This window comes from Pan troglodytes, chromosome X (assembly GCF_028858775.2).
Source record: "Pan troglodytes isolate AG18354 chromosome X, NHGRI_mPanTro3-v2.0_pri, whole genome shotgun sequence".
Lineage (NCBI taxonomy): Eukaryota > Metazoa > Chordata > Mammalia > Primates > Hominidae > Pan > Pan troglodytes.
In genome coordinates, this window is record NC_072421.2 from 96895913 (window position 1) to 96920297 (window position 24385).

Here is a 24385-nt window from a genome sequence, read left to right on the forward strand (position 1 = left end):
AGGTTAGTTACATACGTGTACATGTGCCATGCTGGTGTGCTGCACCCATTAACTCGTCATTTAGCATTAGGTATATCTCCTAATGCTATCCCTCCCCCCTCCTCCCACCCCACAACAGTCCCCAGAGTGTGATGTTCCCCTTCCTGTGTCCATGTGTTCTCATTGTTCAATTCTCACCTATGAGTGAGAACATGTGGTGTTTGGTTTTTTGTCCTTGCAATAGTTTACTGAGAAGGATGATTTCCAATTTCATCCATGTCCCTACAAAGGACATGAACTCATCATTTTTTATGGCTGCATAGTATTCCATGGTGTATATGTGCCACATTTTCTTAATCCAGTCTATCATTGTTGGACATTTGGGTTGGTTCCAAGTCTTTTCTATTGTGAATAGTGCCGCAATAAACAGATGTGTGCATATGTCTTTATAGCAGCATGATTTAGAGTCCTTTGGGTATATACCCAATAATGGGATGGCTGGGTCAAATGGTATTTCTAGTTCTAGATCCCTGAGGAATCGCCACACTGACTTCCACAATGGTTGAACTAGTTTACAGTCCCACCAACAGTGTAAAAGTGTTCCAATTTCTCCACATCCTGTCCAGCACCTGTTGTTTCCTGACTTTTTAATGATTGCCATTCTAACTGGTGTGAGATGGTATCTCATTGTGGTTTTGATTTGCATTTCGCTGATGGCCAGTGATGGTGAGCATTTTTTCATGTGTTTTTTGGTTGCATAAATGTCTTCTTTTGAGAAGTGTCTGTTCATATCCTTTGCCCACTTTTTGATGGGGTTGTTTGTTCTTTTCTTGTAAATTTGTTTGAATTCATTGTAGATTCTGGATATTAGCCCTTTGTCAGATGAGTAGGTTGCAAAATTTTTCTCCCATTTTGTAGGTTGCCTGTTCACTCTGATGGTAGTTTCTTTTGCTGTGCAGAAGCTCTTTAGTTTAATTAGATCCCATTTGTCAATTTTGGCTTTTGTTGCCATTGCTTTTGGTGTTTTAGACATGAAGTCCTTGCCCATGCCTATGTCCTGAATGGTAATGCTTAGGTTTTCTTCTAGGGTTTTTATGGTTTTAGGTCTAACATTTAAGTCTTTAATCCATCTTGAATTAATTTTTGTATAAGGTGTAAGGAAGGGATCCAGTTTCAGCTTTCTACATATGGCTAGCCAGTTTTCCCAGCACCATTTATTAAATAGGGAATCCTTTCCCCATTGCTTGTTTTTCTCAGGTTTGTCAAAGACCAGATAGTTGTAGATATGCGGCGTTATTTCTGAGGGCTCTGTTCTGTTCCATTGATCTATATCTCTGTTTTGGTACCAGGACCATGCTGTTTTGGTTACTGTAGCCTTGTAGTATAGTTTGAAGTCAGGTAGTGCGATGCCTCCAGCTTTGTTCTTTTGGCTTAGGATTGACTTGGTGATGCGGGCTCTTTTTTGGTTCCATATGAACTTTAAAGTAGTTTTTTCCAATTCTGTGAAGAAAGTCATTGGTAGCTTGATGGGGATGGCATTGAATCTGTAAATTACCTTGGGTAGTAAGGCCATTTTCACGATGTTGATTCTTCCTACCCATGAGCATGGAATGTTCTTCCATTTGTTTGTATCCTCTTTTATTTCCTTGAGCAGTGGTTTGTAGTTCTCCTTGAAGAGGTCCTTCACATCCCTTGTAAGTTGGATTCCTAGGTATTTTATTATCTTTGAAGCAATTGTGAATGGGAGTTCACTCATGATTTGGCTCTCTGTTTGTCTGTTATTAGTGTATAAGAATGCTTGTGATTTTTGTACATTGATTTTGTATCCTGAGACTTTGCTGAAGTTGCTTATCAGCTTCAGGAGATTTTGGGCTAAGACAATGGGGTTTTCTGGATATACAATAAGGACTTTTTTTTTAAAGGAAGGAGAAACTTGTAGAATAAAATAGGCTTAAAGGACATATCAAGTATAAAAAATGGTAATGACTGAACAATGATGTCTAGCGATGTACCTTTGGATGATAAAAATGGAAAGAAGTGTGAGTAATTGTTTTACTTTTGTGGTTACTTTGGGGAGAAGGGGATACAATGTGGTTAGGATGAGGAACATGGAGGTCGCTACTGAGTTGATATCAAAATTTTAGTTTTTGATTTGAGTGGTGGTTTATAAGGGTGTTTGCTTTATAATATTTTATTAAGGTACATTTGTTTGTGTGTAAATTTGTTTTCTATCTCTGTTTTATTTTACATTGAAAAGGTTACTTAAAAAATGATGGCATTCTATGTGAATGCAAGTCCAAAATATTATCAGATTGAGATCTTTAGAAATTAATTTGACGTAGCAGCAAATCTCAAACTAAAAGTTAAGTAGCAACCTCTAGGGCCAAAAGAAGAGATTTTGATGGAACAGGACACATGATTGCGTTCCCTAGAAGAAGACTCTGAGATAGAGACTGCAGGAGGTTTATTGGAGAGTGCTCTTTGGGTCTCCACCTGACAAAAGGAAAGAAAGGAAGCAAAACTGAGAAGAATAAGTTGGGCTGTAATGTAGTATCAGGGAAGTCCTCAGGTGTCTTCATGGGAATTTTAGAATTTGCGATAGCCGTTCAATGTTATACTACAGTAGACAAGGGGATCAGGCTTTTGTGTTTCTCCTTAATGGAGGACAAGCTGCTTTAGGGAGGACTGCATAGATTGGACACAGCCAAAACAATCCTGAAGTGGGCTGAAAGACGAGAGATGTCTGCTCACAACAGTCACAGAAGCTGAGGCATCTGAGTGGTAGAGCACTGCATCAACTACAGTGATTATTTCCTGCCTCTATCAGTATTTTTTTTTCTGGCTTCTATATTTATCTGTCCCTAAACTATGCTATTAATTTTGCAAATACAAGGTTGTAAATCTCAGCATCCTTGCAATTTGGTGAAATCTTGTTTCCATTTTACAGATAAGAAAAAAAAAGCTCAGAAAGGTGAATAGTTATAGTAACACTGCATTGTAGTCTAACTTTGGGCCAGGCATACTACCTGCATTATTTCATTTCATTATTTCAATAGACTTATGAGTTAAGCACAGTTGGTTCCTTCATTTTACAAGTGAGGTAGATGAAAGCCATAGACGTTAAAAGATTATCCTGGTCAGTGGTGGAACCAGGATTCTAATGAAGTCTGTATAAACCCAACATTTTACTCTCAACCAATATGTTATACACCTCTGCAGAAATGGTCTAGACTCACAGAAGAAATAAAAGGCCAATTCAGAAATTTAACTCTGATTTCCTATCTCCAGATTTTCAGTCTCTCTCCTATAACTTGTCTAGTGTCCCATACCTTGAGAGAGGGCTTTATTTTAGAAGTTAATTAATGGTTGATGGTGATTTAATATATTACCACTCTTAACCAGCAAATAGGGATCTTCGACAACTTAAATAACTTCATTTCAAGAAATCACAAAGATAAACATTGTTTTCCAATTGATGGGCTACTAGAGAAAAATGTTTTGGGAGTATGGAGGCCTTTTGAATTCCTGAGATGCCACCAAGCATTCTGTACCAATTCTTCTTATGCAGAGGTCAACTTTACAGGCCATAGAATAATTAAGGGAATACAGGGCATAATCAATAAGAAAAACTAAAAAAATGATCAAAAGTCTTCAGTCTGGATGAAATGAAAATCAAAAGTGAATTATTCTAAAGTAAGTAAGAAGCAAGATTGTGTGGGAAAATGAGAGCAGACATATCCCTTATGTCTCAGGGCATAAGAAATAAAGGGGACATTTTTTAAGATTCAAGAGGTTAATTGGGACAAATAGAATGAAAGCATTACTCTAAACTCTAAGTAGCTAACCACCAAAATTTATTACATCTAAAAAAGCAGTATAGGCTGTCATAAATTGATTCAAGGTAATTTAAATAAATTTTTGGGTAAGAAATTTAGAATATGAGAATTGAGAGATAAGGCCTGAGGGTGAACTTGTGGACAATAACCCTATCCTTCCTTATGCTGTCCATTGGTATATCTGTCTCAGATGCAGTTCTGGACTATATGGACCATGGTCACGATTCTTGCTATACATGGACTTCCTTTATCTTCCCTCAAAATACCAAACTTCTTGTGCTTAGGGCAGTTACCTCTGCTTGGCATGCCCTTTTCTTCACTTTTGTGTAGCTGGCTCCTCATTCTTCACATCTCAGTGTATTAACAACCTCTTGCTCCCACCCAAGCCCTATCACTCTTTAACTACTTGCCTTCTTTTGTTCTCTTCAGAGCACAATCTTTGATTATCTTGTATCCTTTTTACTTGTTTGTGATCTGTTTCCTCAAGTAAAATGTAAGTTTTAGGAGGACAGGGCACTTAGGAGTTATGTTCACAATCATAGTCTGTCATCTAATCTAGTGATTAACATAGACATATATTTATTGAGCATATGAATGAGTGAATAAATAAATAGATGCTTCAAGAATCTCATTTTGAGTAAAGCAAAAATACTTCTTCCTAAAATAAAGGCAATCATTCAGAATTTAGTTCTTATTTTTGTGTTTGTTATATTCTTGAGACTCATGCTTTTTTGTACTTTTTGCGATAACTAAGAAATCATTTCACGTATTACTGCACATGCACACACAAATAAAATGACAGAAATCATACTTTTGGTTTAGATGAAAAGTATTGGTGAGGTTAAGCAAATATGCATGCATTAGTTATGCATATTTGGCCCTAAGTGCTTTATGCAACAGTTTTTCTAGAACACTTATTTAAATCAACCACAAATTGACAACATCCAAGGCTCATCTGGCTGCTCAAGAACCTACACAGCTAGTGTATTACTGCAGAACATGTTGTAGTTCTTGGCAGTCTCTTCAAAGTACAATACCTGGAATGCCTAGGAAATCTGCTTCCCATAAGAATTCTTCCTGAATTGGAATAGACACCCAATTACTGTGGTTGCCAAAATGCATGCATCATCTGGTGGCAAAAGAGAGCGTTGTCAAGAGATAGTCCTTCAGTTTACAGCACGTAACTAACTAAAAAACTAAGTAAAAAAGTAAACTAGATAGAGTAAAATAAAAATGTTTCAACTTCTTTGCTGCCCCTTTCAGAGAATCACTTGAAGCTTTCATAAAAAGGCAGAAGGAAAGCAAGGTCTTGGGAGAGTGATAATATAAACCCAGTAAGCATCAGTATTTCAGTAAGTGTCCACAGTTAAAGATTTTTTTTAATTACATGCCAGTTCATTCCTCTTTCAATCAAAATGTAAGGGTGGGCAAATACTTTAATTACTTTGTTCCTCAAATATGTTATATTCTATAGAGCATGAAGGAAAAAGTAATCAAGATGATATGTAGTAAATACATGTGCCACTGATAAGACTGGTTGGAATGTTTTGCTCTGTGTAGTGAGAACTCTAAACCTAAGGACTTTGCTCTGGTGTGATGCAGAGCTTGAGTCTGAGCTTATTTCAGAATGTTACCAAGATGTCAAATGCTACTAGAGGCAACACTCTGACACTGGAGACATAACTTTTAAAAATCACTCTCAAATGACTCCTTGGTGCATGTAAATCCAATGATAAAACAAAAAGGGAACAGCATCAACTGCCTCAGTCCCCTAGGAGCATCAACCTCAATCCTTTTGAAAAAGTTTTATGCATCAAATACAAAACTAAATTTAGGAAGTTGGTGAAATAATTTTGTAGCTATCCCCATGTTGGACAAAACTCTAGGCCCAAAGACAGGTTTTGCCTCTCAATATTCACAGATTTTTCACTCATTGTGGAATCAGTCTGGGGTGAGAATAAAGAGCTCATTACATGTGAAGTGATATATATTACACCAGTATAACAAATATGTGATAAACAGTCTTGTCCACTCATCTACATGGTATCTTCAGCAGCCGTGTCTGTACTGCCATCACTGGTGTTTTAATGATAAACTTAATTTTCCTCTTTTCCTTTGTTCTTTTCTCTATATTCCCAACACACACATGCACACGCGCGTGCACACACACACACACAAGAGCGAATATGTTTTTCCTAAGGATCAAGGCAGCTTTACTAACTTTCCCTTATTTTTTCTTAGATGTCGTAGGACAATTATTCTTTCCAAAAAACCTATCCTCAGCTAACGGTTTAGACTTTATCTCTCTGCTGTGCAGAACATAAATTAAAAGAATGAGAGTTGGTGCTAGGAGAGTTGCTGCACCTTCCAGAGAAGGAGAAGGCCTACTAAGTGATCATCAAGAGGCAGATGCTGTTTTTATTTTATTACCATATAGAAGGAGCTGAATTTTTCACTTTGGTCCACAAATGCACTGCCTATTATCTAGACCATAGGGAGGAGAATTGGAGATTCTGCCTTACTGTAATGATGAGGAGCTTGAAGTTGGTGGTAATAATGTTGATGATGAGATTATTATCTTGATGACAATGAAGACATCAAAGACAAAAAGTGTCCAAGCCACTAAATGTTCAGTATTCTTATTAAACCACAGAGGCTGTTGGCAAAAGTGCAATTGGTCTAATTAATGACCGAATCGCTTCGTCTGCCTCTTATACAGATCTGCTTCTATTGTTTTTTTAAATTGGCTTCTTCCTTGGACTTCAGATTTAAGATCATGGCTCTTACTTTCCCTTTCCTGAATCTCTGCTACCTGTCCCAGATGCTGCCTCTGGTAGTGTGCCCTAAATTCACACCCATCCCATGACCTGGGATGCTACTGGATTCTTCCTCTATCCATTTGTGCTCATCAGACTGAGAATGCTAATACTGCTAGTATTAATGTCAGTCTCTGCTTGGGAAAGTGTTTTCAAGATCCAATAATGTCAACCTCACGCATATGGTCAAAGGTTCACCTTGTATAATGCTGTTGATAAAGAACAACATTGCTTTTTCCTCCTGTAGTTGCATGCATGCCATTTCAGTGGCATTTCAGTTCACAGGACAGTTTCCTGGGAATTGTTATGTCTACATCTTTGGAGCCCAGAGCTCTACAATCAATCGCCATTGTGGAAAGATATATTGTAACAGTCGGAGCCAGTCTGCTAACTGTGTTGTGACTTTTCTGTTACCCCATCTATAAACCATGGGGTTTATACATGTCACCTCAGGAAGGTATTACGAGAGTTAATGAACCAGAAGTTGTAAGGGGGATTTAGCCTGCCGGATAAAAGGTGCTGCTTAAGTATAGAGCATTCCCATTTTATGTGACCTGATTCTTCAGGGCCAAAGCAACATATCAGGAAGTCACAGTGCTGCTATTAAAGGGCAGAGGGCACTATCAGTACATTCTCAATGTAAGGTGTAAACTCAGTCTCCAAAAGGAGCAGTTTGGGATTTTATAACTTACTGTTCAGTAGTGGCTCCTTTGCTGCAGCTGCCGCATCCCCTGCATGATAAAATTAGTCTCATTTTGCCCATTTTGTCCTTGGTTCCCTTGAAACAACATGTATTCCCTCAAAATCCTCTCTGGATGAAATGACTATGGTACAGAAATATAAGACGTACAAATACATCAGCTAAAATGGATGATAAGAGGACAAACCTGCAGGGCAAGTAGTGCCTCTGGCAGGTTTTTGCTGTTCCTTTTGAGATACAAAAGCAAGAAGACATCTGCAGCTAAGATGCATTAAAGGGTTTCTGTTATCACAACAGTGAGAGAAGGTACAGCAAGCCAAATGGGGCAAATGTGATATGCCACCTCCAAGTAGCATTGTAAGGTTTGTAGCACAGAAGAGACAAACACTCAGAATATGAGACCTTTCTAAAGACCTCACTTGGCTTACACTATTTAACACTGTGACAGTTCTGCAGGGCCTATTCTATTTGACTTGGGGTTCACTATCTGCTTAGTTGATCCCCTGATTGACCACATTACCTCTCATCTGCTCTGAGTTCAACCTTTTCTGTCCTCTACTGGCCACTATCAATAATGCCTCTCAAAAGGCTCCTGTTGAGGCACACAGAGCTTCACTGATGGGACATTTATTTATTAACATATTAAATTATTATATTTTCAATATATTATTGCCCACCACCATTAAAGAAAAGTGTGCATTCATAATGGTATTAGCTGTGAGGGGCTTAGAATGCACTTAGTTTTGTTTGCAATTTCTACAGACACTTCTCACTTCCATAATAAAGCCTGTTTTGCTAACCAGGGGAAAAGACCACAAATATTCACAAATTTGGAAAAAAATATATTTTTTCTGAATAATGAAAGAAAAACCAGCATTAAGAAAATAAGGAAGTCACAGAACTGTGTTTCATGTTTGTTTGTTTGTTCCCCTCTGTGCAGGGTTCTTGCATTCTTTCCTTTACTTAGTCCTACCATGCTTGTAAGAGTAAGTAAAGCAGAAATAAAAGACTCCCTCTTGGTTTTCCCCCACTCTGAGATACCTTAAGGCTTACAGGATGATACTTTCTCCATTATAGCCAGTCGCTGTAAATCAGCTGTGTGAATAAGAACACCTGACTCCTTCTAGGCCTGCATGTTTACTAAGTTTTACAAGCTGAAAAGCATGGGCTCTTGGGGTATTAGGGAGTGTTTTAACATTAAAACAGTTCTGCCTGATGCTGTGAATACAGCTACAAAAACACAAAAATCAGTTTTCTCCCTCCTTTGCCATGGAGCTGCAATTTTCCCCAGGAGCCTTTGACACTTTCTACTTTATGCACCAATTCCTCTGATAGTGTATAATCTCTTTCATATTCTTTTTTGAAATGTTTCTAATGTTCAACATTCATTTATGTTTTAATGGGAAGACAACATAGTTATGCATGTTTTTCGGGATTAAGAGTATTTTACTCTCAATGATACATAGTTAAACCACTTTTGTTATTGCCTACATTCTGTCTCTGCTGCAGAGGCTGGGGAGATATCCATAGTGTTACCTCTCAATGCTTTAGGTTTCTATCCTGCTTTGAGGAAAGATTTCAGTCAGCTGTGATGTATATGGAATAGCAGAGCGGAACTTGTCTCTTTTTCAGAGCATGGGGCTTAGGGAACCTGATAAATGACTGAATTTTCAATGAGTCAAATATCAAGAAAGAAGCTGTTTCTTTCATTTTCCTTTGCACTAGTTAATTTGCAAAGGTGCTGATTTTTCTCTTCAGATTTATAAAGCCGAGGGACATATTTATGAAAAGGCACAAAAGAATCAGAAGACAGAAAACTAGCTAACTAAAAAGGAAGAGATGCATATATATCCTAACAGGTAAATTCTAGAGGGTGTTTAGGTTTGGTTTTGTTTTGCTTCTGTGGCTATTAAAGTTTGGATCTATAAAGGTACCCTGTGCTTTTAACGTGCAGATCAAAGTCTTGATGGAGTTGTACCTTTGCTGCTTGGTGCTGTACATAAAACATCAGCAAAGCACTGTTATATTGTGCATGTAATTTCTTTGCTGCATTTAACTCAAGGTGAGCATCAAGCCATTGGCTTGTATGTTTTTTATTTAAAATTTAAACAGAAAGAAGTGATCTTCCTGGAAAATAATGTACATGAAAGAAACGAGAGGTTACATACCATGTGTCTGAATACTACTCAAGCATCCACTGTAGTTCATAAAATGAAATCAGGGACCAATTTTCACCCGGAATTCTTGTCATTGAACAAAGAGAAAAAGAAGCTCTGGGTTGATTCATATTTTGGAATGTAAAGCTCTACAAGGATCTCAGATAGAGCTGTAAAATGTCCTTCTTAATCTGGAAGGAAGCATCTGTTGAGAAAGTAGTCATGGTACAGTACAAGAGGTTTCATTTTTTCTTAATGTTTGGAAGCACAAATAAGAACGATTCATTATTTTTTAAATGAATTTATTTATATGACATTACCATGAATTTATGGACATGTTCTAGTGCCCACTAACTGTGTCCAAGAAAGAAGATATAAAAGCAAACCCTTAACTCCATAACAACAGTGGTCAAATTTGGGACCTGCAGGGTGTGTTTCTTATTCAGTCTACATTCAGCTTTGCTTTCTCCCCTCTCTCCTGTGTTCCCCTACACCCTCTCTCACTTTCTTCTTTCTTTCCCTTTCTTACTGTTGCATGTACATACCTATTCAACTCACTATCTTCTCAACGACCTTGAAACTAGTTCATTAACTGGAGTTCACAGATACAGGTAAGCAAAACAACATTAAGGGAATGAACAGAATACACAAAATAGATTGCTCATAGTCATTGTTCTAACAAAATTTTCAATTTTTTTCTGTTTTCTATTCATATTACCAAGTCTCTGTCATTATAACTCCTGAGGTACACCAACTATATGTCTGTTTGTGAGGGTAGATGATGAGAACAGATTTAGGGGACAAAGCCTATTATAAGTCTATCAGCATTCAGTTAAATGTTGCCAATAAGATAATTCATGGAAATCTGTTAGCACAATTCCTAGCACATGATAAGCATGCAATAAATGGTAGTAGTTGTTTTTGTTACTGCTGCTGTTTTTTAGGTTTTCATTTTATTCTCCAAAATATAACATTTTTATTAGAGGCTCTTAGAGAAAAAAAGTAAAGGCTATTTACAGACTTACTAGTCTGTTATGTAAAGTTGCTCTCCTCATCCATTGGACATGCCCCTTTACAGTTCTTCATTAGTGAAATTACTGAAGACTTGTATGCACAGCCTGCTTTTCTCTTCCCCATTCACACATTTGCTCTATTGCTGTTCTATTTTCTCATCATAGGCTTCATGGTGTCAGAGGTGAGATGGCAAGTCTAGACAATATACAAGGAAATTTTCTTAAGTCCTCAGACTTAAAACATTGCTTTATTTCTTATCAAACTCTCATTTAAATAAGTAGAAACCTTTCCCAAATTTCTTGATGTTTATTTTAAATTAAATATTAAATTTAACAATTAGTAATCTTGATGCTAAAAACATTAAACACAGGTAGGTTTTTGTTTGTTTCGTTTTTTCATGAAAAATCTTCTTAGTAACTAGAACAACCAGGAAAATATGATCCACAGGGTTCATTCAACTGAACCAGAAAGTTAGGATCTCTCTAAGAAAATTAAGGTTACTCTGAGGTTCAAATAAATTCACACTAAGAAGTCCATATATCATTTTATGCTGCTCTGTTTCAAATTACTTTTGAATATTTGGTAGAAATCCATAAGGGCTTCTACAAAATAATATCCTGTGCATGTGTATCCAGCATTTTTTGGCTGAAAGCTAACCTTGCATTTAGCTCAAGTATTTCTGTAATAAAGAAAAGGTCTTAAGATTATAAAAATGTTGTACTTATGCTAACTAATCAGAGGAGACTTCAAGAGGAACATTTTGGCTACATTTCCACTGGTGTCTAACTATGAGTATTGGTGTTCTTTCCCTGAGTACTTATCTCAGAAAACATACACTTAATTTTTGCAATATTGATTTTTGTGTTGGGGTTTGTTTTACACACCATGAAAAGGAAAGCATTGGGCAAAATATTAAAAATAATCAGTGGGTTTGATTTGTCTTAAGTAGAAGGCTTTACAGTAGTTATCCCTGTACTCAACAAATCTGCTTATTAAATATGGTCTGTTATAAATTAACTTCTACAAAACTCAAGGCTTTCTAGGTTTTCACTAGCCCTTTGTCCCTTTGAGAATAAAACTGGGCAACAGAACCAGAAAGTGTGGCTTCTAATGGATGGAATAAAGGGATTTTTTAAGTAGAATTTAACTGGGATCAGCATTCTCTTGACTCTTGCTATTGAATTTCTTTGAATTGCCTTCTTCTTTCTTTTCTCTTATGAGGAGCTGATGTAAGATGAGCCTATGAGAGAAAATGTCTTCTTTACTTCCCACCCCAGCGTTAGAGTAGACTAAGCAAGAACCAAGGAAGGCCCAAGGAAAAAGTAGAGTAGGAGGCTACTGTCTTTTTTTTTTCCATTGGTTTCAACCAGTATTTATTGTGTACCAACTATGTGCCAAAAACTTATCTAGGCACTGAGATATAGCAGTGAACAAGATCACCAGGGCCTTTGCTTTTCTGAAGCTTAAAGAATACTTAGGAAGATGGGCAAGCCAAATGCTTCTACTCTAGTCCTGAAGCTAGAGAGAGAAAAAAAAAAAAAAAAAAAAGGATGTCAATGCTGACATTTAGTCTTAAGCTAGTTGGAGTTCAAAAAATTTTCAACTGGTATTAAGTATTTATTTGCCTATATTTATTTCTTAGTACTTTATTGTTGTAAGGGAAAAACTAGCTATCTCCAGTAACTCTAGGACAGTGGTCAAAAATTTGGGCAGTTTGGATCTTGGCTCTTTTTCTGAAGAATATTGTGACTATGAGTGATGGCTCTGCACCTGCTGAGATTAGAAAGAGTAAATGGGCACCTCCTTTCCTTCTCATGAGGATGTACAGAAGAGCAGTGGTTGAACAGAGGCATCTCATTTTTATGCTTCTAGGGGCTTCTGCTTGTCCTACCTCTGGCCCACATGGTGCTCCCAGTCAAGGTAATATGAATAACAAATGTTTAAAAAATTGTTTAACACTTTAGGACAACTTTTTTTATTACAAGAGAGAATGGGATTTTATAGACGTATTTTTTTAGTTTCATTCTTTCTGTTGCTTCTTTTAATTTTTTCTATAAAAAGCAGATTTTAGGAACTAAACAAGGGTCAGATGTATCTTTAATTTTTTTAGAGCATCATTCTCATGTTTTATTGCCCTCTTTTTCATTTCTTTAAATTCTATCTTCTTGCTTGTATTGTTTTGTTATTTTATGTTTCTTTGCACTTAGATATCAGAGGCATCTAAGTAAAGATTGTTTTTTCTAGAACTTGTTCATATGAAATAGTTGTAATATTAGCACAGGCCCTTTATTCTTTTTGGTCACAAATATGAGGACTTCAGTGATACTCTCCTTACGCCTGCATCAACTATTTTTATATTTTAAGCAAGAAATCTTAGTTTTCAAAACACATAACTTTCATTCCTTTAAGTTTCCTAATTTTGAACATATTACTTTTCTCATCAGGCTAAAAATGTGAAACTGTTTTATGGGGAATTAAAAATTTCTATAAAAATGTCATTATTTTCTGTGGCTCAATCATTAGATAATTTACTGCGTGACTTAATTTGGCTCTTTTTCCTATTTGGCTTGCTTTGAAAAACAGTAAGAATATGGTCCTTTTTCAATTGCTAATATAAATAATGCAATTTTGATTTAAATTTCATAAGGCCTACTTGTATGTTCACAGTCGCAGCAAACAAATAAAATAAACAGCCAGGAAGACGAGATAGTCTTCTACATATTCAAGTTTGAGACATGTTACTAGGTGCCCATAAACAGTAGTATCTCCACAAGTGCCTGAAATTTCCACTACATTTCATTCTTTCAATCAATGATATTTTTATTAAATTTGGCACTTACTCTGTGCCTTTAGTGATTATAAATTTTGGAGAAAATACAAAGAAAGCTCAAAGTCTAGTAAGGCAGAGAGAGAGGTAAACAAGTAATAACGATTCAACGGTGTAATTACTATGATATAGGAATAAGGAAGGGTTTTTCAGGTCATGGATGGGTGGTGGAAAAAAGGAGGTTGTGGGGCTTTTCACAGGAAAATATTTGGATAACTTTATTCATATACTTTGCTGACTTAAGTGACATACCTATAGTTCCTCACTCAACCTTACCCTGACCTCATTTAATTAGTGCTAAATATATTAAAAACTATTACCCAAATGTTTTCTTCATATTAAAAGTTCTAAGTTACATGTTACCTAGAGAAACATGCAGTTATGATTACCCCAAAGGTGGAAATCAACAATCTTACATTTAAAGAAGTCTTTAGAGTTTAAATATATCAATGGAGTACAGTGCTATTAAAGACTTCAGTTTTATGGCTTCCTCAACTCATGACCCCATTAATGTTCTACTCTCTCCTATTGTGAAGCTTGTATTAAGATCTGGCAGGGTTATGTGATGGAGGGTGGGTGTGAGACGATATTTGCTTTTGAAACTCAATAGCCTTACTCATCTAAAGAATGCAGTTTTCATTTAATACCAGTAAAAGATACTTTGTGCTGTTTTTTCAGTTGTACATATCACATTTGAGATAAAACTGAGCTCTATACAGACAGAGACCATGTATTATACAGTACTTATTTTTACCCTTCACAGATTGTGTCACAGTCACTTATACATAGTAGACTTGCAAAAATACCTGTTGTTTTTGGAAAGCAACCCAAGAAGTATGATATAGAAATAGATTGACTTAAAGATGTGGTCTAAGAGCACAATGAAAAAAAATAGCTGCCAAGTTTGTCCTCTGAAAATATGGAGGCAACAATTTGAATATTCCAAGATTCATATTTAGGTTCGTCACATACTAACAAGAAATCTTTACGCTCCATCCACTAGAGGGCAATCAATACATTAGGCACTGACACTTACCCCCACCCTGACCTGGAACCTAGTAACTTTAAGAGGATTAGGTAGACACAAAGAAGAGGGAAATATGCGTGGAAATCTTCTCATCAAAAATAGCATTGTAGTCTCTTTTGGACTCCCTTCATTGATAGTGGGCCTGGAAAAAAAACTAGACTCTTCCTTTTGGTGTTACAACTAAGTTTCTTCCAGACACTTAAGAAAACTCACAAGTAAATAAGCCTACCACCTGAGGGAAATGAGATTTCCCTCTAAAGCAGCATTTGAGTTTGTCATACAGTTCATGTGTCTGCCGCTTCTGAGAGGAGGCAATGGTAATACATATACAGAAAAAATGCTGGGCAACCTATCTTGGCGATTAGACTTTTTCTCTTCGGATGACTTTCTGTGATAACATCTCACTAGCTTTTGCTAAGATTGACATCATGAATGCAAAAATAGTTTAGAGACATTAATTTTAATGCTTTCGAGATTGATAAAATACTGAAAGAACTAGTAATCAGGAAAGTACATATGACCTTGTTGTTATTACAGGCAGTAATCACATCAAACATGGTTGACCCTGTGGACAGTTTTTCTGGAGACTTCAGTAAATTTGTGACTCTTCTACTGATTCATTGTAGGGGTAAAGTCCCAAATCGGTTGTGGGTCACTAATTCCTCTTCTGTAAATGGATACAATAATATTTTTCCATCTCACTCATAGGCTTTATGAAATTCACAAAAGTCACAAAATATTTTGAGGTTTGTAGGAATGCCAAGAGGTATCTTTCTTCAGTGTTGGCTATGAAATCATATGTGCACATAAGATTTTTTTTTAATCATTGACTTATTATGAAATAGTAGATGTGTTCTTCCACAAATACTATGCACCGTGATATAGCAAATATTTCTTAGGAATTTAGCAAATCTTTTAAATGTGTGTGTTTAAAGTATATTAAATATACTTAAAAATAAAAAGTAATCATAATTCTCAAAATATTTTGTAAGATTATGGTGGTAGAATCTATGGAAATTGCTTTGTGAGACAAGTTCTTTATGATTTTTTGACTTAGTGACAGTGTTCCTTCATCCTGAGCCTGTTTACACTTTCTTAGGTATCTTAGGACTCCTTTCTTGGAGAATGGCTGCTAGATTTAATGCAGAAACCTAGTTTCCTCGTTTCCACTGGTGCAATATGAATCTGTAAGCTCCAGCTTTTCTCTAGACTTAGCTTATCTAATATGTAGAATTATAGGTGTGTGCTAAAACATCTACTATGCACCCATTCCCCATTTACTCGATGTTTCTAATTTTAAATCTAAGGTAAGCCTTCTAATTTTATTTCTAAGGTAAATGAATATATTATTTTTTGACACTTCCACTATTGCTTCTACACAGTGACTGCTTTCTAAATAGATTTAAGCTCCCAGCTTAACATAAAGTTTACAAAGAGGGAGGAATAGGTGTTTGTGTAATACCAAAATAATCACTGGCTTTATGATCAGACCCACGAATTTACTCAGCACTATGCTTTACTAACTGAGTGAACTTGGGAAAGTGCCTAGCCTTTCTGAGCATCTTGTCCCTCATTTTAAAATGAGGATTATAACACCATTGCATATATACGTGTGTTTGGTATATCACAGGGTTTAAAAACATACAACAGATAATAAATGGTGAATTCTTTCCCTTTGCTAAACCCACATGTGCAACTATCTCAACAAAGGTTTTGTTTGCCTGTCAGTCCTTTTCTATCCCCACATTCACTGTCCCATAAAACCTTAGGCAAAATTTAAAATTGCCTCATATCTTTTTTCTTCTTCAAAACAAACAAACAAACAACAAAAACATGTTATTGGCTGTCAACAAAAAATAAATGACTGCAAGACAGAAAATCCACTCCTCTTCATTTTTTGTACTTATTTTGCTTAATTGTACAGACTTTATTAAATATCTGTAATGTACAAAAAAACCACCATGCCAGGCTCAGGACAAAAAGAAACATTTTCCCCTGCCATTGCAGGAGGTCTTGATCTACTAAGGAAAGTTGACATCTGCATTGTGACTGGTTCAAGATATACTGGAGTTAAGCATTGTCATATGAGTGCAAGTAAAGTGTTTTAAGAGTATGTATCTTCATCCATTTTTAATTTTCAGTGGTGTAAATCTGTGGAGAGCCAGAAGTCAGGCTTTCTTTTCAATTAGAGACACAGAAATTACTATTAGGAGTTAGACAAACATAAGGTTGCTTCAGCACCTTTCTATAATTAGTGCTTTACATTTTAGTAAAATTACCTATAAAGCATAATATTCTTGTAGTGTGATACACTGTTCCATTAATTTTAAGACAATGTAGTCTCTCAACCATATTCCCCTGAGTGTCTGAAAACACACTGCCTTCTTCTCAGCAGATGCCTCTGTTGCAGTGAGTTGGCAATGTAGCATATTCCTATCTGTTCCCACAGTCACCATTAGCTGAAAGGGACAATTCTTAATGTGTAAAGCTAGTGATAGCCTTAGGGATGAGGGAGACAGTAATCAAATCTGAGCAGTAATCCAGGGAACAGCAGTAGGTGGCATTGAGGGTGTTTAGGCTGTCAGCTACTTATACTACACTGGCAGCTTCCAGAACTGGCCTGGATTTTAAGAGTTCCAGAGAGTGCAGCTTCTTTTTAGCATTCACAACTTTTTTCATGCTACACTGAAAAAAACATAGCTAAATTTAGGTGCTTTTAGTATTTTTTCATACCTTTATGTATTACTAGTCCACTGCTTTGAGTTTAAACAGAAGGGAGAGTGCTTAGAAATTTTGTTTTATTTTGATTTGGATTTCTGCCTGCCCTCACCAGGAATTTACTTTTATAATAAAAATGTTTTGCATGTAACACTTCACATAAATTTAACGCTGTTGGACCATTATACAAGAAACTTAAACATTATTTTTTTTAAACTTAAGAAATTGCTGAGAAAAACATGTATCTAAATAATATGCATAGATCTTCATCTATAAGTATGTATGCATTTCCACATGTATTTGAAAAAAAGTATTTTCAGGCCAAAGAGATTTCTCTTCCAATACTTGATGGTATGTTGATAGTATTTACAAGTCTCGGAGGAGGTCATATGGATTCTTACCAAACTTTTCCTGATGACTGGCTATATGGGCCTTAGTTTCCTATCTGATCATAGTAATTTTTGGCTTAGTTGCCTCATTGGGTTGTTGTAAAGATCAACCAGGAAATGTTTGTAAAAATGTTTGGAAAATGTATGTCTCTGAATAAAATGGTCAGACAGAAAAGGAACATCTACCTTGTGCCAGGCAATTATATTTTGCCACCCTGTATAACAATCCTCTAAAGTAAGTGTTGGTATCTTCATTCACAGTGAGGAATTCATAGTGTAACTCGTGTTAGTTTATACAACTAGTAGATGAATGAGGTAGGTTTTGACCCAGATAGAGCTGATTCTAAAGCTAGCTAATACTCACTCCTAGCAACCAAAAAAATAATAATAATAACTGTTTTTGAAGAGAAAAATAAAAGCTACTTTCTTACTGACCATTACTAAACTTTGATCTCTCTTGTTTTTGGTGGCAGTATAGCAGGGAGTAGGTGATATTTGGTTTGGCTGTTATTCAAATGGGAGTTTAGCTTCAGAGGGTATTATGGTTATGTAATGCATACAAAATTAAGATCAAAATGTGCAGATTAAGATACGATAGAGACGTAACAATGGCACAATGCCTAGCATGCCTTCATTTATAGAGGGATGGTGAAGTAGAACTTCTCAGCATATCAACTTATCCACCACAAAAGCATTTTTCTCTTTAAAAACCATGCTTACACACACACACACGCATATACATGCAGACACACATGGATTTCAGATGTGTGCATGTGATTGCCCTGAAAAAAGTGACCAATGCAATAAAGAATAAAAATAGGCTTTTTAATGTAGCTCGTCATTTTTTATATTAAGTGCAATAATTATAAACAAGGCTTTTTTGAACAAATAGTGTGTCACATCTACAGTATCATAGCGATACTAAAACACAGTGGCTGTGTGTTCTCAACATTAGCAAGCTACATTCAAAAATACCTTCTAAATATATGCATGTTGCCAATGAGTGGGATAGCAAGAAAGCCGAAGATGAAGAGTTTTAAAAAGCAACAGAAAAACTATCCTCAAACATTTATCATTTCTTTGTGCTAATTACTCTGATTTAATCATTGCACATTTTATACATGTGTAGAAATATCACATTGTACCCCATAAATATCTATCATTATTATGTGTCAATTAAAAATAATAGTAAAAGCCCAAAAAAAATCCTGTCCTTATTTTCCTGAGATCCAAAAGCAAGGAGAAACCTGAAATTTTCATTTCATGTATAGCGACTCAGTATATGAGGCTAAGAGTATTAATTTGCAGAGGGCCTCTAGATTCTTGTCAGAGATTTTGCCTCTTTGGGCTGATTTTTTGTTTTCTTAAGTGGGGAATAAGCACGTACAAAGAACATCATTCTTAAGCATTTCACTTCATCAGAATTCATTAGAGCAGATTTGAAGGTTTCATTATTCTTTAAAAGTACATTAATAAAACCACCACATACTTATTTTTAATACTATGTATATAAATTATTCTGACAGTCAGTTGCAAAGCCAACATTTCAATCCTGAAATTAAAAATATACTAGGACAAATTATTATGTTCCAGCCACCACAGGCCAAGCTGAACAATATACTCTCTGCTTGGAACTCAGGACAGAACTATCCCACAGATCAAAAATAATAGTGACCACTAAAGTGGCAAGAAGCTAGAGCCTAATTGGCATCTGAATAAAAATTATGCATTTCTATATATCAAATGTTGTTTCTTTCTAGCCCTGTGGTTTACTATTCCTTTCACAAGTACCCTCCCAAAAGCAAACTTTCAGCTATGTAACTTGCTTTAGGAGTGTCCATTTGTGAAAATCCTGACACAGTGCTTACAGCTTAGACAATGCAGAATTGTCAATGGCAATCTTTTTGCCTTTTGTTTCCCTCCATGTGTGTGTGTGACAAACCAGATTAAAAATATTTAGAATCAAAGACTGTTGCTAACTTCTTGCTCCATGAAGTAACATTCCACACTAGGTTGCATCAGTTCTCAAGGCCTAATCTAGCTTTCCCCAGTGGCTCCTGGTGCCTGAGGGAGAGACACTGTATCTGTTCCATTTATGAGTAGAAAGATAAATGGTTTTGCCCTTAATAAATGTAGAGGACTAGATGAAGAGCTCAGGACAACCTGCTTTTTACTCCCTTAAGCAGCAAGACCTTTTTAATTCTCCTCATTCCTCCACTAATTTTGCACGAACTGTGCTGTTAGCCACATAAGATGATGAATGTTTAAAATAGTCTAGGAAGGCTGAGCTAATGAGAGGGTTGTCATTAAAACTGTGCACTACAGCTAAGAGGCAGTATCCAAACTTCTGAGGACATTTACATATTATAGTTTTTTTCCCCACGCTATTGATGCGGCATTATATATTTAGTCCTTTTAAGTGCTGGGGCTTACTTAGTCAATGGAGAAACAATTTCTCACCCAGTGTTAATATGTTTTTGACTGTACTAGCTAGAGTTTTACCTGCATTCACTGTACTATAGGGCTCTGAGTGTCCCTGTACAGCAGCTGTGTGTCAAGCCTGTCTCTACAGTGTCACACTATGAACTGTGACTGTTAACAAAATATCTACTTTGTCTCCTTTTGAAAGTTGTTACACTTTATGAGGGAGAAAGTTCTAGATGGAGGGGTCAGGGATGAGGCTAAAATGCTTTATAATTGTTAGGGAAAATCATGTGACTGTCAGGGAGGCAGTTTCTAATCCTCTGCTTTAATCAGCTAGGACAGAAGAAAACATAATATTAATAGATTAAAATGAGTTGATCAGCAGTAATTATAATCATCAATTATGTTGGTTTATATATATATACATATTTTCGAATGTATAAAGGTACCCATCATTTCACACCCTTTGGGCACAATTAAAGAAGTTAATTAAAGTGTTGTGTTGTAGAAGAGTTTTTTTTCTCTACTTCAATAAATCCTTTCTGTTTCAAGTCATACTAGTACCATAGCTCAACATTAAGGCTAAATGTTTACTCTTATGGTTTCTGTCTTCTTTTTAAAGTTAGTTACCTAGTGAGAAAATAAATGTAGATCTGAAAACTTGTTTACTCTCTTTTCTGTTTAATACAATTACCTCCCGCAAAGCTATTAGAGTATCATAGAAACAAAGAATGGAAGCCAATATTTAAAATTATTCTGATTTTATACATTATGCCACATCAGCATTAAGATGATTCATGGACAACTATATATAATCATATAGTGGAAAAAATTCAGAGCCATCTTAAATAGCCAACCAATCACACTGCTTATTTTGTGGTCTGAATTGGTGAGAGGAAAAGGATAAAGAGAGAGAAAGGGAGAGACGGAGGAAGAAGTAAAAACCAAAAGTTTTTTCATCATATAGAACTAATTTGAGAAGACTTTCAGATTATCACATTAAAGCTAATTGAGGTACTTAGATTAATAATTCTAAGATTGCTATATAAGTCCTTTGATGCCTTAAGTCCTTAAATCTATGCATTTCCAAACTTTTCTTCTTCTTTCTTCCTCTTCCTCTCTCTCTCCCACTCCCTTTCTCTTTTAGGAACCACTATAAGGTTTCTCTAGATGAAACACAGGTTTTGTTTTTGTTTTCCAAGAAGGATACATGGAGTAAGAGAGGAAGAAGCAAAATATGACCTGTTCGGTCATACTAGTGAATTATTATTTTAATTGATCATGCAGCAATCTATATCATTCCTGTGATGAGCTATTGCAGCTGATAAAACTGCTAAAATAATTATATCAATCTGCTATTTGCAATTGTGTTCAACTATGGATATGTTGATATTTAGGTGATAAAGATGCAGCCTGAGTCAACAAAAACAAGAAATGAAATGAATAGTTAAATATCAGTCATTCAAGAAAGGCAAGCAAGTTAATTTGGACTTGCGACCAAGGGCCTTCTTTATGTACCTTACATAAATATTGATCAAATCAATAATATTCATACAATAACACCACATTTTTTCCTACGACCCAGTCTCAGTGAAGATCCAATTTTCGTATCCTACTTCTCTGATTTTCTGTTTAGACTGACCATTCATTTCAATGGTCAAATTAGCTGGATCCATTAAAAACAAAAACATATTTTGCCCTACTAGCCATAGTCTCAGTGGAGATCGAATTATCTTTGTCCAGCTCTCTGTCTTTTCATTTTGCAAGTTTCTTTCAAGTCATGAGTAGCTGGATATGTGGTAAATTGTGTTGTGAGTATCTAATACTGTTGTTAGCAACATATGTAGTTTTTTTGTGTGTTTTTTGTTTTTTGTTTTTTGTTTTTTGTTTTTTTTGAGACGTAGTCTTGCTCTGCTTCCCAGGCTAGAGTGCAGTGGCGCGATCTCGGCTCACTGCAAGCTCCAGCTCCCAGGTTCACGCCATTCTCCTGCCTCAGCCTCCCGAGTAGCTGGGACTACAGGTGCCCGCCACCATGCCCGGCTAATTTTGTGTGTGTGTGTGTGTGTGTGTGTGTGTGTGTGTGTGTTTAGTAGAGATGGGGTTTCACCGTGTTAGCCAGGATGGTCTCCATCTCCTGACCTCGTGATCCACCCGCCTCGGCCTCCCAAAGTGTAGATATTTTTGATAGTAGTCAATCAAACCACTAGAAGAATCAAAGGGGACATTGCCTCAGCTTTATATGAGACACCAGATGACATCAGTTTAGACATTAAAAGTTTTGTAAATGATAATTTGTCACAAATATTCCACTGGAAGTATTCCTATGAAGATCTTTTTAATTTTTTAAAAAAAATCTATTCAGTTTCTAAAAAGGAATATGGATAATTCAATGCAGTCACATCTTTATTGTCTTCATGACAAAGCAAGATTATCAACAAAATGAAAACAATATAATCTTTTATTTTGAAACTGTATAGCCATTCTGGGATCTGCTTATGTCACCTGTTTTGGCTGATGCCAATCTGATATCAAACTAATATATCAGTTCTTTCAATACCACTAATCTCAGAGGAATAATGTTTTGTAATAGTTGATAGACTGAATTGACTATTTCCTGTCAATATTTAATCAATTTAGTAGCACCATTTCTATACATATAGAAATATATTCTAAAAGTTATTCTTAAGCTATGGCCATGTATTAGTCAGGGTTCTCTAGAGGGACAGAACTAATAGGATAGATATACATATAAAGGGGAGTTTATTAAGGACTATTGACACACACGATCACAAAGTGAAGTCCCACAATAGGCCGTCTGCGAGCTGAGGAGCGAGGAAGCCAGTATGAGTCCCAAAACCTCAAAAGTAGAGGAGCTGACAGTGCAGCCTTCAGTTTGTGCTTGAAGGTCCAAGAGTCCAAAAGCTGAAGAACTTGAAGTCTGATGTTTGACGGCAGGAAGCACTCAGCATGGGAGAAAGATGTAGGCTAGGAGACTAAGCCAGTCTAATCCTTCCACATTCCTCTGCCTGCTTTTATCCTAGCAGCACTGGCAGCTGATTGGATAGTGCCCACCCAGATTGAGGGTGGGTGTGCCTCTCCCAATCCACTGACTCAAATGTGTCTCCTTCGGCAACACCCTCACAGACACAAGCAGGCACAATACTTTGCATCCTTTAATCCAATCAAGTTGACACTTAATATTAACCATCACAGGCTATAAGGAAAGAAATGAAACAAAATTAATCTTTTTAGTAGTATTGGCCACTGTAGCATTAAATAAGACGAGATCCAGACTCATGAATATGATTGGATTGTTGTTTAACCAGAAAATGGCCATATAGTTAAAGATGAGGCTCAATAGTATGCTAGCGCAAGAAAATAATAAACACAAAGAAATGAAAACTTATATAGAGGAAGATAATGCCCAACTTTCTAAATTATAACATATATAACATATATGCTGATATACGATTTTTATTATGCTCAATTTAGTGCTTTCTTATAAAATTCCACAAATTAATATTCAAGGTATAAAAAATGTTAATCTAAAGGATACTACTGTGTGTGACTTCAAGGCTTTGTATTTCTTTAAAAAGAAAAACATCTAACATTGATTGATTTGTATCATCTTCTTGGAGAGCAATGAAATAATCACATAACTTTAGAACATGAGCTTATTGTATAATGGCATTATAAGCCAGGTCCAAAATGGAGGTCACAGCTTAGAGAGTAAGCTATTGTGTAAAGATCACAATAACAGTGACTCAAGTACAGTTATATATTTCCCCGACAGCCCCATTCCGTGTGTTCTGAGGTGACTGTTTTACTGGACCAAGTTACTGTGAAGGCCTGTATATTTTATATCTCTAATGTATGTTTAAAAATAGCCAGGGATCCTGCTGCTGCTGATATTGATAATAATGATGATGGTGGTGTTGGTGCTGGTGATGTCAGTAAATGTTCAATTCAAAGTCAAATAAACAGAAATGTGTTTTTTAAATCAATTTTACTGTGTTTGATGAGATATGTACCAGAAGTTAATGTATTTGGAATTAAGTAAAACTAGATCTCAGACAGCAGTATAGATTGATTTTCTTTTTGCAGTAAACAGAAACTGTTACCAACAAGCACGTAGACAGCAAAGCCTATACCCCAATATCTAAACCAAGTTGCTTCCACTGTATGTTCTGATTCATTCTCAGAATTGATTTATTGTACCTAAAAATGATATAGCTAACGAGATAAAGGAAACTTATTCTAGAGCCAATCATTTTCTAAAATATACCTCCTGTTCTTGATCTTTGAGTCTATGTTTTCATTGATGGCTAGCACATAACCAAGGACAGCAAGATATAACCCTATTAGTGCCTACTTAGAAACTCAAATATATAGCATTTCCAGTGGCAATTTTTTAAGCCTGAGCTATTGCCTCATATTTTTTCCAGATAATGCTCCCCACTCACTCACCCACTAACATCTGTAGTCATGTGCACATAAAA